The sequence below is a fragment of the Malaclemys terrapin genome, chromosome 4 (assembly GCF_027887155.1).
Source record: "Malaclemys terrapin pileata isolate rMalTer1 chromosome 4, rMalTer1.hap1, whole genome shotgun sequence".
Lineage (NCBI taxonomy): Eukaryota > Metazoa > Chordata > Testudines > Emydidae > Malaclemys > Malaclemys terrapin.
Genome location: NC_071508.1, coordinates 50754835 through 50768940, shown reverse-complemented (window position 1 = coordinate 50768940; position 14106 = coordinate 50754835).

Here is a 14106-nt window from a genome sequence, read left to right as displayed (position 1 = left end):
AGAAGTCTTTTGTTATAAAATGCTAGTCACTAAAGTTAAACAGGTGTTAACAAAAACAGAGTTTTGAACTTTCTAACTAAAAATCCCCCTTCTCACTTACTCAGTTTCTAATCTCTTGCTTCTTCTGCTGTCATCATTTCACTATTTCTCCAGTCACCACAGTGTCTTCCAGGGCAGACATGATCTCAATCACTAATGTAAAAACTAAGCAGGGGTTTGTTTGTTTTTTGTCTTTTGAAAGCAATAAAACTTGATATCATGAAGCAAAATAAAGAACAAGTCCAATTTTTATTTTTATTTTTTTAATTTGCAAAAGGGATTTTAAAAATAAGGGACAAGGTAAGGACAGCAAGGGAATGAAGGAAGGAGATGAACTATTTAGCATAGTTAAAATGATTATAACTAGGTAGAATGGGTTGAAGTTACAGAAACATTTTCCAAAGTTAGATCTATTAATGTGGAATAATCTTTCAATGGAAATAGTGAGACATTGCTTGAAAATAGCATGGACAGAACACTAAAGTGTAATTATACGGAAGAATCCTGCTTTGCAAGAGTAAGGGACAGATGAGCTAATAGAGCTCAATTCAGCCCTGGTGTAAGTAGGAACAACTCATGGGGTGAAATCCTGGGTTCACTGAAGTTAATAGGAGTTTTGCCATTGACTGCAATGGGGCCTAGATTTCATCCATGGAATGAAATGAAGTTACACCAAAGCTGAATCTGGACTTGCGCTTATATTATATTGTCTATATTTCCCTGTAACAGAGGACTCTGAAGTAAGTGTTTTGGATGGAATTAAATATGCAGAAGCAATAGCATCTGCTGAAGGTAATATACTCCTTAGTGGCTTTAGAACAGTTTATATTCTTGTCTTTTATCACTTTGTTCTGTAGACCCTGGGCATTGTTCAACACTGCTGATTTTCTCTTGTTAGCAATCCAGGTGCATCGCACAGATGTTTTTAAACATTTGAGCATAAGTGGATAAGGCTTGCCTCAGCTCCTTTCTGTAATAGTACTTTCAACTTATACAACCCCTTTAATGCAAGGATTTCAAAGAATTTTACAAGTATAGGTATTATTATCCCCATTGTATAGATGGGGAATATGCGGCAACGTTGACATTAACATTTTCAGACATGTCCACTAATTTTGAATGCCCAGCTTGAGACACCTTTGGGCCATGCAAGAAGATTGTCATTACCTCAGCAGAGTGGTCATGGAGCTGCTTTGTAACTCTCAGTGAGTATCTCTCTTCTCTATCCCGCGTATCTGTCCACATCCTAGTTCGGCTAATCAGGCTGGGCACAGGGCTCTGAATTTGTCTTTGGCTGACAGGAAAAGCATTGACTTGTTAATGTGCTGAAAAGTTAAAAAGTTGGTCTCCATGTTACTGTGGATACAGTGTTCTTTTCCTAGCACTTAAATCCCAGTACCGTAACCATTGGGGGAAAGTAAGGGTACATTCTTAACATTCCATTAGGTTTATAATCAACAGTATCACTGGGTTTCTGTTCAGCACAGACACTAAATGTTCTTTTGCTTGACAACAATGGAGACAACACTTATAAAGGTGGTGGCATGGCCCTCAGACTTCAGATACCGTAGGAGCAGGATTCAGATAGCAAGTCACTGAAATTTGCATGCTTACTCAAAATTTTAAATTTCTCTCACTGGTTTTAGATACTATAAAACAAAATATCCCAGATGAAAAAGCACCTCCATTTCTTTGTATTTTTGTTTTCCTCACAAAGTTTTTATGCTCTACTTAGTTGTTCTAAGTCAGGAAAAAATATGACTCTCTCTTACCCCAACTATATCACTACACCACAAGGGAAAACATGCTGCATTAGAAAAAGGTACCTATGTAGGTATATAATAAAACTAGAGGGTCACACACTTTGTTGCTTATATAGGCTAAACTGTACACCCAGTGGACCTTCACCCTTACTATAGCTGGGTAGCTCACCCACACTCCAGACAGTCCCTCCATGTGTGCCCCATGGCTCTCCATTATGGCCAGGCCCTCCCCCTACCAGCTGGCCCTTTGCCATGCTTTGGGCTACTCCCACTCCCCCAGTCAAAATTCTATTGATTTTGATGAAAACTGGAAAGTTCAGGCAGGGAGGGTGGGGGTGGGAGGGATGACAGATTGGGAGGGGGGGAGAGTCCCAGCTGGGGGGTGGGTAAAGGGGCCTGGCCAGAGTGGGGAGGGGCAAGGAACCCAGCTGAGGAGGGGTTTTCTGGAGTGGGTTAAAAAGGGACCACTAATCCTCCCTCTAGCCCTAAGATCACTCATTCCTGTATGCAGAATGACCAAATGGTGATTTTAGTGGAAATCAGACTTTTCCAGTTTTCTCGAAAATCAATGGGGTTTTGCTCATCAATATGTAGAACATTCCCTGAATTGTTGGAGCTGATCAGATATCATTTTCAAAAGATATCACATACGAACAAAGAAATGTCATCGATTTGAATATAGGACTTCACTTTTCTTGGCCAGTGATAATACTTCGCAGTTATATTGGGTGTGACAGGTTCCCCCTCAGGGTGCTACTTGGAACTGGGGTACCACTGAGCCCGCCTGACCCACCAGCCTGGGCCCCCTTTCACACTGTACTACTGTGACAGGCTCTCAAGCCCCCTCCAAAACACATACTGGTAGGGACACATCCAGCTGCAGCTTCACACAGATGCTGAGATCAGCTCTGCATGGAAAGGCTCAGCTAAGGAACTGCGAAGTTACTCAAGTGCACACCCCCTTTGAATGGTAAACCCAAAATTATACCATCTTTGGCTGTACAAGGAACTGTACAGCATAAGCTCATAAAATTTGCCCTCTCCCTCAATGTGGAGAGGGATATGCAACAACTTTTTGCCCCCATTCCCTGTTCTGATTTCCACACACTGGTTTTAGACAAAACAAAAACAAGTTTATTAACTACAAAAGATAGATTTTAAGTGATTATAAGTGATAGCAAACATATCAAAGCAGATTACCTGGTAAATAAACAAAAAATGCAAACTGAGCTTAACATACTAGATAGGCAGGATATGAATTAGCAAATTCTCATCCTGAGTGATAAACAGGCTGGCAGATTCTTAAGGCACAAGCTGCCTTGGCTTTCCCAGGTTTTCATACACAGGCCTGCTATCCCTTAGCCTGGGACCATCACTCCCCCACGCTCAGCCTTTATTCCTCAGGTGTTTCCAGGTGTGTTGTTATAGGGAGAGTAAGGTATCATCATGATGTCATTGTTCCCCTTTTGTATCTTCTTCCCACTTGCTGGAAAGCTCTTTTCCTGTGACCTGGGTCAAACAGTTCCCATCATGTAGTGCTATCTCTGAGAGGTTTCTATTGTACACAATTCCTGGGGTAATCCTTGTGCTTGTGTGCATTTCCCCAATAAGCCATTAACATTGTTTGACCTTATTACTGTTGTACCTGAAAGGCTGCTTGTGGGTGTTTTCAACCTCACATGTTTCAGTAACACATACGTAGCCAAACTTCACATACGGCAATAGCACATACAATTCAATGAGATATTCATGTCTAGCAGATCAAGACATTTAGAATGATACCTCACAAAGCATACTTTGTACAAAACATATCCTAATTACATGACAGTGGTGAATATTGAGGTGCCAGGGTGTCACACTGTGCTTCCCAACTGATGATTTCAAAGGACTTTACAAACATTAATTAGTAAAGCCTTACAGCACAACTGTGAAGTAAGCAATATTATTCTCAGTATAGACAAGGTAAACTGTGGCTCTGAGAGGTTAATGGCCTGACTTCAGAGCTATGGAGCACACACACCCCTCTGAAAAATCAGGCCATATACGATGTGTCCAAGGTCACAGAATCCGCAATAGAATCCAAGTGTCATAGTTTACAATCTGCTCCCATGTTCCCTAGATACAGCAACTCCTGTTTACCCTCTTCACGATTACTGTCCCTGAATGACTTAAGACATCCTCTTGATCTTTGAATCCCCTTTCAAATGTCAAGCCACTTTGAAAATTAAGTACACTTCTTGAGCATAATGACTATAAGGCCATTAATCCACTGTTGGGTTTCTTGAACAAAGCATTTCTTATATAAGCATTCAATTATTTCACCACCTGGTGTTATGGGCATCTAACTTGCCTCATTTTTCAGGGTCAACACAAAGCCTCTTAACACTATCAAACACTGTTTCTCATGAGTAAATATTCATTCAGCAGGAAAAAACAAATGCTATATTTTGCTCAGAATTGAATATGCACAGGAGGGAACATGATATATGCTGACTGGAGAAACCTCAGAGAGGATGACTAACACCACCATTATAAAGGCATTGCTTACCTAATGACAAAAGGCAGGCAGATATGCCAATTGAGGTAAAGCTATTCATGAAACCATTTTCAGAACCTATCCTTAAACTGTATGGGCTTCCTTGATCATTATAAGCATAGGGATGAGCTCTTGGACTTTTCTCACATCTGAGGATTTGCAAAAATCTGATGCATGATAGCTCGGTGGTTTGAGCATTGGCCTGCTAAACTAGGGTTGTGAGTTCAATCCCTGAGGGGGCCACTTAGGGATCTGGGGCAAAAATCAGAACTTGGTCCTGCTAGTGAAGGCAGGGGGCTGGACTCGATGACCTTTCAGGGTCCCTTCCAGCTCTATGAGATAGGTATATCTCCATATATTATTATTGAGTTTGCAACATCTCAAATAAGTAAGTAACAGAATCTTCAGAGATGTGGTCTTACCAAACTTACTGTTGCAGAAGTCAGAATATTCAGATGTACATGTGACAGCAGTTCCCTTATAAAGATTTAGTACTATGAGCCCAGTCCTGCAGTTCTTACTCCAAAGGGAGTTTTGCCTCATGCCTGGAGGGCCAGACCTTATGGTTATATTTGATCTACTAAAAAGAGTGGACATCGACTATGGGATAATTTCTGCTGGGAAAGTTCTCTGAAACTTCAGAGAATTAAAAGGAATATATGCAGCTATACAATAGTACTCATCCCCACCTCTGCAGGTACAGAGGACCATATACACCAGTGGTAGGCATCCTGCAGGCCACATGCGGGTAATCTGATTGCGGTCCGCGAGACATTTTGCTAACGTTGACCATCCGCAGGCACGGCTCCCCACTGATCCCAGTGTCTGCGGTTCGCTGTTCCCAGGTAATTTCACTGGTTGGGTACAGAAGGGCATTATTTTGCAAGGCTTTAGAGGGTTTGTGCACACCCATAGTGCAGAGCTCTGCATAATTCTGCACAGTAGGTTTTGGGGAAGGTCATGGGCAAAAGATTCACTGATATCCAGGTCTTGCAGTCTTCCCATTTCTAGGCTCATATTGCCTACTTCAGCTCTTAGACTGAAGTAGCAACTCTGCTGTTCCACCAGGCTTTCTGGGGGAGCCTAATCCTGCAGTCACAATATAGGCAAGACTCCCACTGAAGTCAAATTAGTTGCACAAATCAACTTGTCTATGACTCAATTAACAAGTCAGTAAAATGGGCATAATTCCTATCTCAATGATGTGTTGTCAAGCCTAAGGGATATTTGTAAAGTGCTCTGAGATCTTTTGATGAAAGATGCTATGTTTTACCTGGATTTTTTTTTTTTTTGAGGGGATGGTAGTAATGTGGGTGTTAGGCCAAAGAGGATGTGATTGCAGTTATCAAGAATTTTAGCTGTCCTATTCTGATTTAAAAGATATATTGTCTCCTGGACACTTCTTCCTTTCATGATCCTGTAAACTTCCTCTAGACCCATTCACAATTGCATATCATCTTTATAGCAACTACATCTAGTGTTCATAAATAAAAGTACACATAATGCATATAGCTAGCTACCTCACTTTAGTACTTCCTCTGTACCCTGGAGCATGTCACTAACCTCTTTATTCCTCAGTTTACCAGTTTGTGAGGCAACTGTACCCAGTGCACAGGGATGAGGTGAAACTTAATTAATGTTGCAAAGCACTTTGGATCAAAGGGACCTATAAGTACAAAGTATGTAATATCATTGCTGTGCTTAGATAACGTTGGCCTTTTTTAAGAACTGACTTTTTAACATTACTTACATTTATTTAGTGCCTGCTCCAGCAAAACATACTCCTACAATGATCCTATTGTCTTCAGTTGCAGAAGCATGGTCCATAATATTTATTTTGTTTCTATCAAAGTTTCTCAGTACCCTTCACCTCTTTTTTGCCTCGCAATTTAAACTGATGTCAGCAGCATAACTTCTGTACAAATCATGTATGCTTGCCAGAATTAGCAATCGGATGCTAAAGTAAATCTCTATATAGATTTTCAGTATTTTGGAACAAAGCACATGCTGTTCAAAGCATGTCATATAAATACATCAGTTTCCCCAAACCTGGATTTATAGGATCATTTATATAACGTTGGGTTATGACTTATTTTTCCATTCTTCTGCAGTTGGTGGAAGTGCATATTTCCATTTCCTAGCCACACAGCTTGGCATAAGCAAGCAAACTACAGAGCAATGCTCCCTCTAATTTTTTTTTCCTTTGTGCACAGTGAGAATGCAATTTTGATTCCTATGAACTTGTTTGAGGGGGGAAAACGTACACAAATCAATGTCAAACATTTATTGACAGAGAGTAAGACTCAGTGATTGATATATTTATAAGGAGGAGTAGTTGAAACAAAGTGAAACGAATCCCTAGCTATTTGTGTATGATGGGCTTTATGTAGGTCAATGTGAAACATGCAGTGATATGCTAGAGGAAACCTGTAGGGACCCCCTATTAAAATTCTGCCACAGAACTGAAGAAAAGGTTGGAATGATTTCTCTGCCTCTGCTGGAGTCACCTCCTGCCAGAGATTATTTATCCCTGTGGCTCATAAAAACACTTCTGAAGAGAACATGTTTTGCCTTTGATGTAGAGAAGATGGTTCCTATTGGATAGTAACCTCAAAAAATGCAGGAAGGAGCAGAGCTCTGGACCCTGCAACAAGGTTTCCCCATCCTTATCCAGCACAAATTCATAAGTAAACACTGCTATACAGTTAGTATACTCAGCCTATTTTTCAGGAACAAAGTAATAACATTTGCACCAAAGGATAATGTGTTTTTGCCAAATGATGTTTTCTCCCTCCTGGGTTATGCAAAAACACATGAAACTTCCAATCTCTTACCATTCTTCTTGGTGAGCACATACTTTGAAAGCAAATCTGAACTGCCAATTTATTAGTGATTTTCAATATCACTTTGAAAGTGTAACTATTTTCCACAAACATACTGGATAATGCATTGGATAAAACAAGGCACTTGTGTACTGTAGTGTGTCTGGAAAAGCTCTGTAAGGGACTTCTGGTTTTGAAATGCATGCTTTTTCTTAGATGCATTGGTCCTAAAATTGATACAATTTGCCCTGAATACTGTCAATGAGCTGAAGCTATACATGAAGGATTCACTTGTCCTAGGACAGAAGTGGGCAAACTACGGCTCGCAGACCACATCCGGCCCGCGGGACCGTCCTGCCCGGCCCTTGAATTCCCGAGTGGGGAGGCTAGCCCCCGGCCCCTCCCCTGCTGTCCCTCCTCCCCCGCAGCCTCAGCTCGCTGCGCCGCCAGTGCTCTGGCCCACTGCAGGGGGAGCAGGATAGGCATGGGAGTCCTGGGTGTCCTGTCAGGGGGCAAGGGTGTGGATAGGGGTTGGGGCAGTCAGGGGACAGGGAGTGGGGGAGGGGGGTTGGATAGGAGGTGGAGTCCCAGGGGGCGGTTAGGGTGGGGGTCCCAGAAGGGGGTGGTCAGGGGACAAGGAGCGGGGGGGTTGGATGAGTTGGGAGTTCTGAGGGGGGCACCCAGGGGGCAGGAAGTGGGAGGAGGTGGATGGGGGTGGGGGCCAGGCTGTTTGGGGAGGCACAGCCTTCCTTACCCGGCCCTCCATACAGTTTCACAACCCCGATGTGGCCCTCGGGCCAAAAAGTTTGCCCACCCCTGTCCTAGGATCATTTCCACAGGGTACAAAAATAAAAGACCACACTTTTTGGTTATCAGTTTCAACTCCCTGTCTTGCTCCCCTGTCAAACACACACTCTCTCCTCACCCCCACCACCCACATCTGGGATTTTCACTGATTTTTTAAAATTAATCCTAAAATCTGCCAGAGGCCTTTATTATTATTTCTATTGCAATAGCACCTAAGGACTCTAAAAAGAGCATAGCCATTGTAGAAACAACAAAAAAGAAGGCCTGATTCATCATTACCTTGCATCTCACGTCGTCATTTATACCACAGCAGAGGGAGTGTAATGTGGGTGAAAAGTGTTACCAAATCAGAATGGTAACATTTTATGCCTATTTTGCACTGGTGTAAATGGTGACATACGGTGCAGGACAGTGGCAGATTCAGGCTCATACAGTCCCTGCTCCAGAGAGCTCACAACCCCACTATTTCCCCATGCTCACAACCCAGCTCAAGTCTCTACAGGACATTCTTCATTTTCTACTATGAGTGATCATAGTTGTGCAGCCCAGAAATGAGGGTTATAATTGGGTGAACCCAACTTCCTCATAGGACTTGGACATTTGTGGTTGTTTATGCAGTGTGTGAAGCCTTAAAGAAATAATTCAAGTATAAAAAATATGTAGGTTTCAGGAGGTTTAAAAAATTTAACAGAGAAAACATAGTAAAATATTCCCATTACTTATCCAGCATATAAAAATATTCTATGTGCCTTACAGGACACAAAGAAGATACAATTTCAGCTCTAAAGTTTACAATCTAAAGCTCTGATCCTACAATCAGATCTGTGTGGATATGGTGGCAAAAATGGGGCCTAAATAAAACAAGCAAGACAAAGCATGTATGAAGAGATTACAACATACAATACAAGCTAAATATATGAGGTGATGTTAGGCACATGTCTTTGTTAGGCACATGTTGTTTTATTATTACACAGCACACTCTCCTTTTCTTTTAAGCGGATATCCCAGCCACTCTGCTCACCCACTTCTGCCCCAGAATAGACATGTAAATTCTGTCTTCCCCACACACAAGTTTAAGAGTGAGAGTGAGAGGGGGAAAAAAATGAAAGCAGGCCAATCACTGGATTAATGTTATGTTAATGTATCCAATTAGAGAGAAGAAGAACACAACTAGGTTTGCCAGTTCTGATTGGACGTATTCCTGGAGTTTAATCACATGACAATTTTAATTAAAGATTAATCTTTAATTCCTGGAGACTCCAGGCCAATCTTGGAGGATTGGCCATGGAAACACAGCCCATTTTAGAAGAAACAGTTGCACCTTTTTAAATATGCACTGTAGATTTTTGTTTTTATTTAAGTCTATAGTTTTTGACATATTTGATGGTGATGTGTACCTAGCCAGATGTTCAGGTACCATCCAACTCCTTTATAATCACCACTTCCCATGGTCCCCCCGTCCAAAGTTTTTTGCACTTGTTCAAAGTTCCATAGGCTGTGGAGTCATGGGGGCCATGGCCCAACCACTTTTTAAGCACTGGTTTGTACTAAATCAGTACTGCTGCTGCCAGAGTGGTCTGGAGAATCACTCTGACTGTGTGATTGCAATGCCACTGAAATCTGACCCAGCCACGCCTCCATCCGATGGGTGTCCAAGTCAAATTTCACTGAATGGTGTTTTGACCTGGCACGAGGGGTGTTTGTTCCTGTGTGACAGAGGGCAGGGGAGTTGTCAACTGAGAACTTGACACCTGGCAGAACTGGCTCACGCACTCTGTGGGTAAGAGAAAGCAGAGACTCCTCAGCTGAGGGAAACCTGGATTTCCTGTGGAAGGAGGCTGGGGTAAGGTGGGGGACAAGTGGGGACTGGAAGGGCAGGAATATCAGGGGCAGGGACTGGAATTTGCCCTCCCAAGAAATATCTGAATTGGCCGCACTGATAATGACAGTGGCATTTTCTGAACTCCCAGTGATCTGAAAAAAAAAAGTAATAAAAATAATTCAGAGAGCAAATAAAAGAAAAACTTATGCGAAAATTGAAGTGTTACATTTTCTTTTAGTTAGACATTTATGGTTCTCTTATTCCTGTTGTTTAGGGTGGGATTATTATGAAATGTACCAACACTGCACATCCTTTCATCCCAAACCTTTTTTTAGGATAATGTTTCCATTAATGAGCATCAAGAGACTGAAAAATGCTGCTAATGTTTACTTCTTCCCTCTCTGACCACATTACCCTGGTCTCTGAATACCTCCATTGGGTTCCTGTCTCTTACCACATCACTTCAAGCTCCTCATCCTCACATACAAGGCCCTACATAAACTTGCCCCGGTCTATATCTCTGTTCTCATTCTTCCTAATCTCACTCCTATACTTTATCCTCTTCCTAATCCCCTCACTTTACTGCTCCCTTTGCCTGCTTTTCCCACTCCTATTCTGTGACTTCTGTCATACTGCCCCTCATGTGCCTGGAACAATCACTCTCTTGCCCCCTTCAAATACCTCCTTAAAACCTCTCTCTTCAAACAAGCCCTCTTTTCCATTAATAATCTCCACCCTACCTCCTCCTGAACCCATCCTAGATCTTCCCTTATTTATACTGTAAGATCTTTATAGTCAGTAACATGTCTTTATGTATGTAAAGCACCATGTACATATATGGTGTAATATATATGTAATAATAATCCTTCTCAGCATCAAAATAAACACTGATTATCTATGTATTTTTAAATAAATCCAGTGTAAATACTTCTCTTCCTAATTCCTACTACTAAACTAAAGATGTAAAACCCTGATTCAGCAATCCATTCCTATTCAACAAGGCATATAAGTACATGGTTTGACGATAGGCACATTCTTAAAGGAACTTAAGCACATGCTCAGAATTACATATGCTTCTAAGTGTTTTGATAAGTAGGGATGGATGTAAACATGGCTGATTTAGTTGGGGATTGGTCCTGCTTTGAGCAGAGGGTTGGACTAGATGACCTCCTGAGGTCTCTTCCAACCCTGATAGTCTATTCTATGATGTGCTTAAATGCTTTGCTGAATTGGAGCCTAAATTCCTACCTTCCTATACAGTTCAGCAGCTAATAAATTCAGATTCTTGTAACTCTTAAAGAGAAAATATATTGTATCTAATTCTGCATCTATCTCCCTGAGAAAATGAGTCAAATAAAAAAGAACTCAGATTAAACTCAGATTTGCTCATTTGCTTTCCACTAGTAATCTCTTTATGTGAAATTTAATTTATCTGGAATTCTTTTAAATATGAAACCTTTATCCCAAAATTAGAGCTATAACTTTAATCTCCCTTTCTCCCTTCAACTTTTTTTTCTGCTAAATTTTAAAATAACGATATATCTTGGGGTTTTTATGTTGTTTTCTTAAAATTACAGTACCTAGCAATACCAAAAATCTTTTATAATTTTAAATGAGTGAATCCTTGTGAGAATGTTTATACTGTGTCTTTAGATCTGTAGCTGGAAGCCAGCCAGGAGCGTGCTGGAGAAGGTTATATAGGGTTACCATATTGCAGTCCTGGAAAAAGAGGACACTCCAAGGGGCCCCGGCCCCGCCCCAACTCCGCCCCTTCCCCGCCCCTGGCCCTGCCCCAACTCTACCCCTTCCCCGCCCCGTCCCTTCCCCAAAGTCCCCGCCCCGACTCCGCCCGCTCCCCTGAACACTCCGCCTCCTGCTCCTCCCCCTCCCCTGCTTCCCGCGAATCAAATGTTCGGAGAACGGAGTGGTCTCTAGTAGTCAAAGACCCTTCTTCCCCATCCCCTCCAGTCTATGTCTATCCTATTGCTGTCTAACCCGCCCCAGCTCCTCATCTGATTTCAACTGCCCCCCACTACCACTCTGGATTCCTTGTCCTGTCTCACTCTCCTCTCTCCCTGCTCCCATCCCTCAGATGGGATGTTCGTTCCAGACTGGCAAAATTATAAGGCTTCCCAACATTTCAACACTTCCCATTCTAAATTTTCAGTTGCTTAACTATAGGCTAGCTCTGCCTACAACAAGCATATTCAGAACCTCTGATTAAAGGGATGGTAAGTGTAGCAACCTCCATCATAGCTAGTCACCAAAGATTGAACCCGAGCCATCCAGACTTAAAAGCATGAGCTTCTACTACTCGAGTTCAAGATATAACTCCCTTAACTGGTAGCTATACAGTTATCCTCTAAAAATCCACCAGAGGAGGGCACAAAACACATGTTGGACAGTGAATTACAAAAGTGCCAAATATTATTATTAGACCTGCAATACTTTTCACAATGAACATCAGCGGGGGATAAACTGGGAGTATAAGAATATTTGGAAAACAATTTTAGAATAACATTCAGTGCTGTGGTTTAAAAGAAAAAAACCTGTTAAAACTCATAACTTAGCAGCATTCAGTGTTTGAAAAAAAACAACTTCTAGGAGGGATACAAATTAAGAATGTTGAAACAGGAAGATGTTATGCTTAGTTACCACTTGGGCAAGACGGCGTGCTATGTAATACTTGCAAGATTTCACTGTAATGTTTTACAATATATAGCAGCGCAATGCTGATTCCATTGATATTGTTGAGCAATTCATGCTGGTTTTATTTCAGCCCACATCTTAATAGTTTTGAATACAAGATCACAATTTTCAGCTCAGTTGGTCTGAACATGCAGAGCTCTAAACTGTATATTAACTACAATTTTATAAATCTGCATGTCAGAGAACTGTGTGCCACTACTACTAGACAGTGGCACAAGGCAATTCAGTGTGAATCACAGAAATGTAGGACTGGAAGGGACATCAACAGGTCATCTAGTCAAACCCCTGCACTGAGGCAGGACTGAATAATAACAACTAGATAATCCTTGACAGGTGTTTGTCTAACCTCTTAAAAAACTCCAATGACTGCTATTCCATAACCTCTCTAGGTAATTTGTCCAGTGCTTAACTACCTTTACAGTTAGGAAGTTTTTCCTAATGTGTAAGCTAAATCTCCCTTGCTACAATTTAAGCCCATTGCTTCTTTTTCCTGCATGTCCTGAGTGGGACGGGGGTGGGTCCAGGCAGTGGGATTGTGGGGGAGGGAGGTCGAGGGAGTCAGTGGGTGTGTGTGGATGGACCGGGGGAAGCAGGGTGGAGGAACTGAGGGGGACAGGACTGGGACTTGGGGGGGCTGAGGGGGATGGGACAGGACTGGGATGGGGGGAGTAGGGTAGAGTCTGAGGGGAGCATGAATGGGACAGGGTAGAGAGAGCTGTGTAGAGTGGGGGGGAGACAATGGGGCTGGACTGGGGAGGCTTGGGGGGTTGGGGAGAGGGACAGGGTCTGGAGGGGATGAGACAGAGGGGAGCAGGACTGGAATGGGGGAAAGTTGAGTGGGTGTGACAGCAGGGGGAGCGATGGGGGTGGGATGATGGGGGAGGGCAAGGCTGAGGGCAGTGGGTTGGGGGGAGCAGGGGGAGTGTGGGGGAGGCTGTTGGAACGGGGGCAGGGACTGAGGGCAGTGGATTGAGGGTGGGGGACACAGGGAGGACACTGTGGTGGGGGCTGAGGGAACAGGGTCAGGGTGGAGGCTGAAGGCAGTGGGTCGGGTGAGATGATCGGGGGGGAGGGGAGGGACTGTGGGGGAGGCAGAGGGAACAGAGTCAGGGGGGCTGAGGGCAGTAGATTGAGGGTGGGGGGCACAGGGAGGACTGCGGGGGAGGCTGAGGGAACAGGGTCAGGGTGGGGGCTGAGGGCAGTGGGTCTGAGGTGAGCCCCCGCAGAGGGACCTGCCAGGGGGCCAGGTGAGCCCAGCAGTGCTTACCTGGAGCGGCTCCCAGGAAGCATCCAGCAGGCAGGTCCCTCCCAGTCCCTCTGGCTCCTTCGTAGGGTTGGGTCGGGTCGAGGGGAGGGGGGCAGGGTCGGGGGCTCTCTCTGCCAGAGTCTACAAGCCCCGCCCCACTGCAGCACACAGGGGAGCGAGACCTCCTCGCTGCCTCTCTGTGTGCCGGGGACAGGGGCAGGGCTGCGCTCTGCAGGCTCCTGTCGGCCGGGCGGGGGGCCCCGTGAGCGGACACCGCCGTGCCGGGAGCTCTCAGCTGCGCGCTGCCCCAGGGCCCAGGGAGGAAAGGTGAGTGGCGCCGGTGGCGCCAGCTTGCCGCGGTT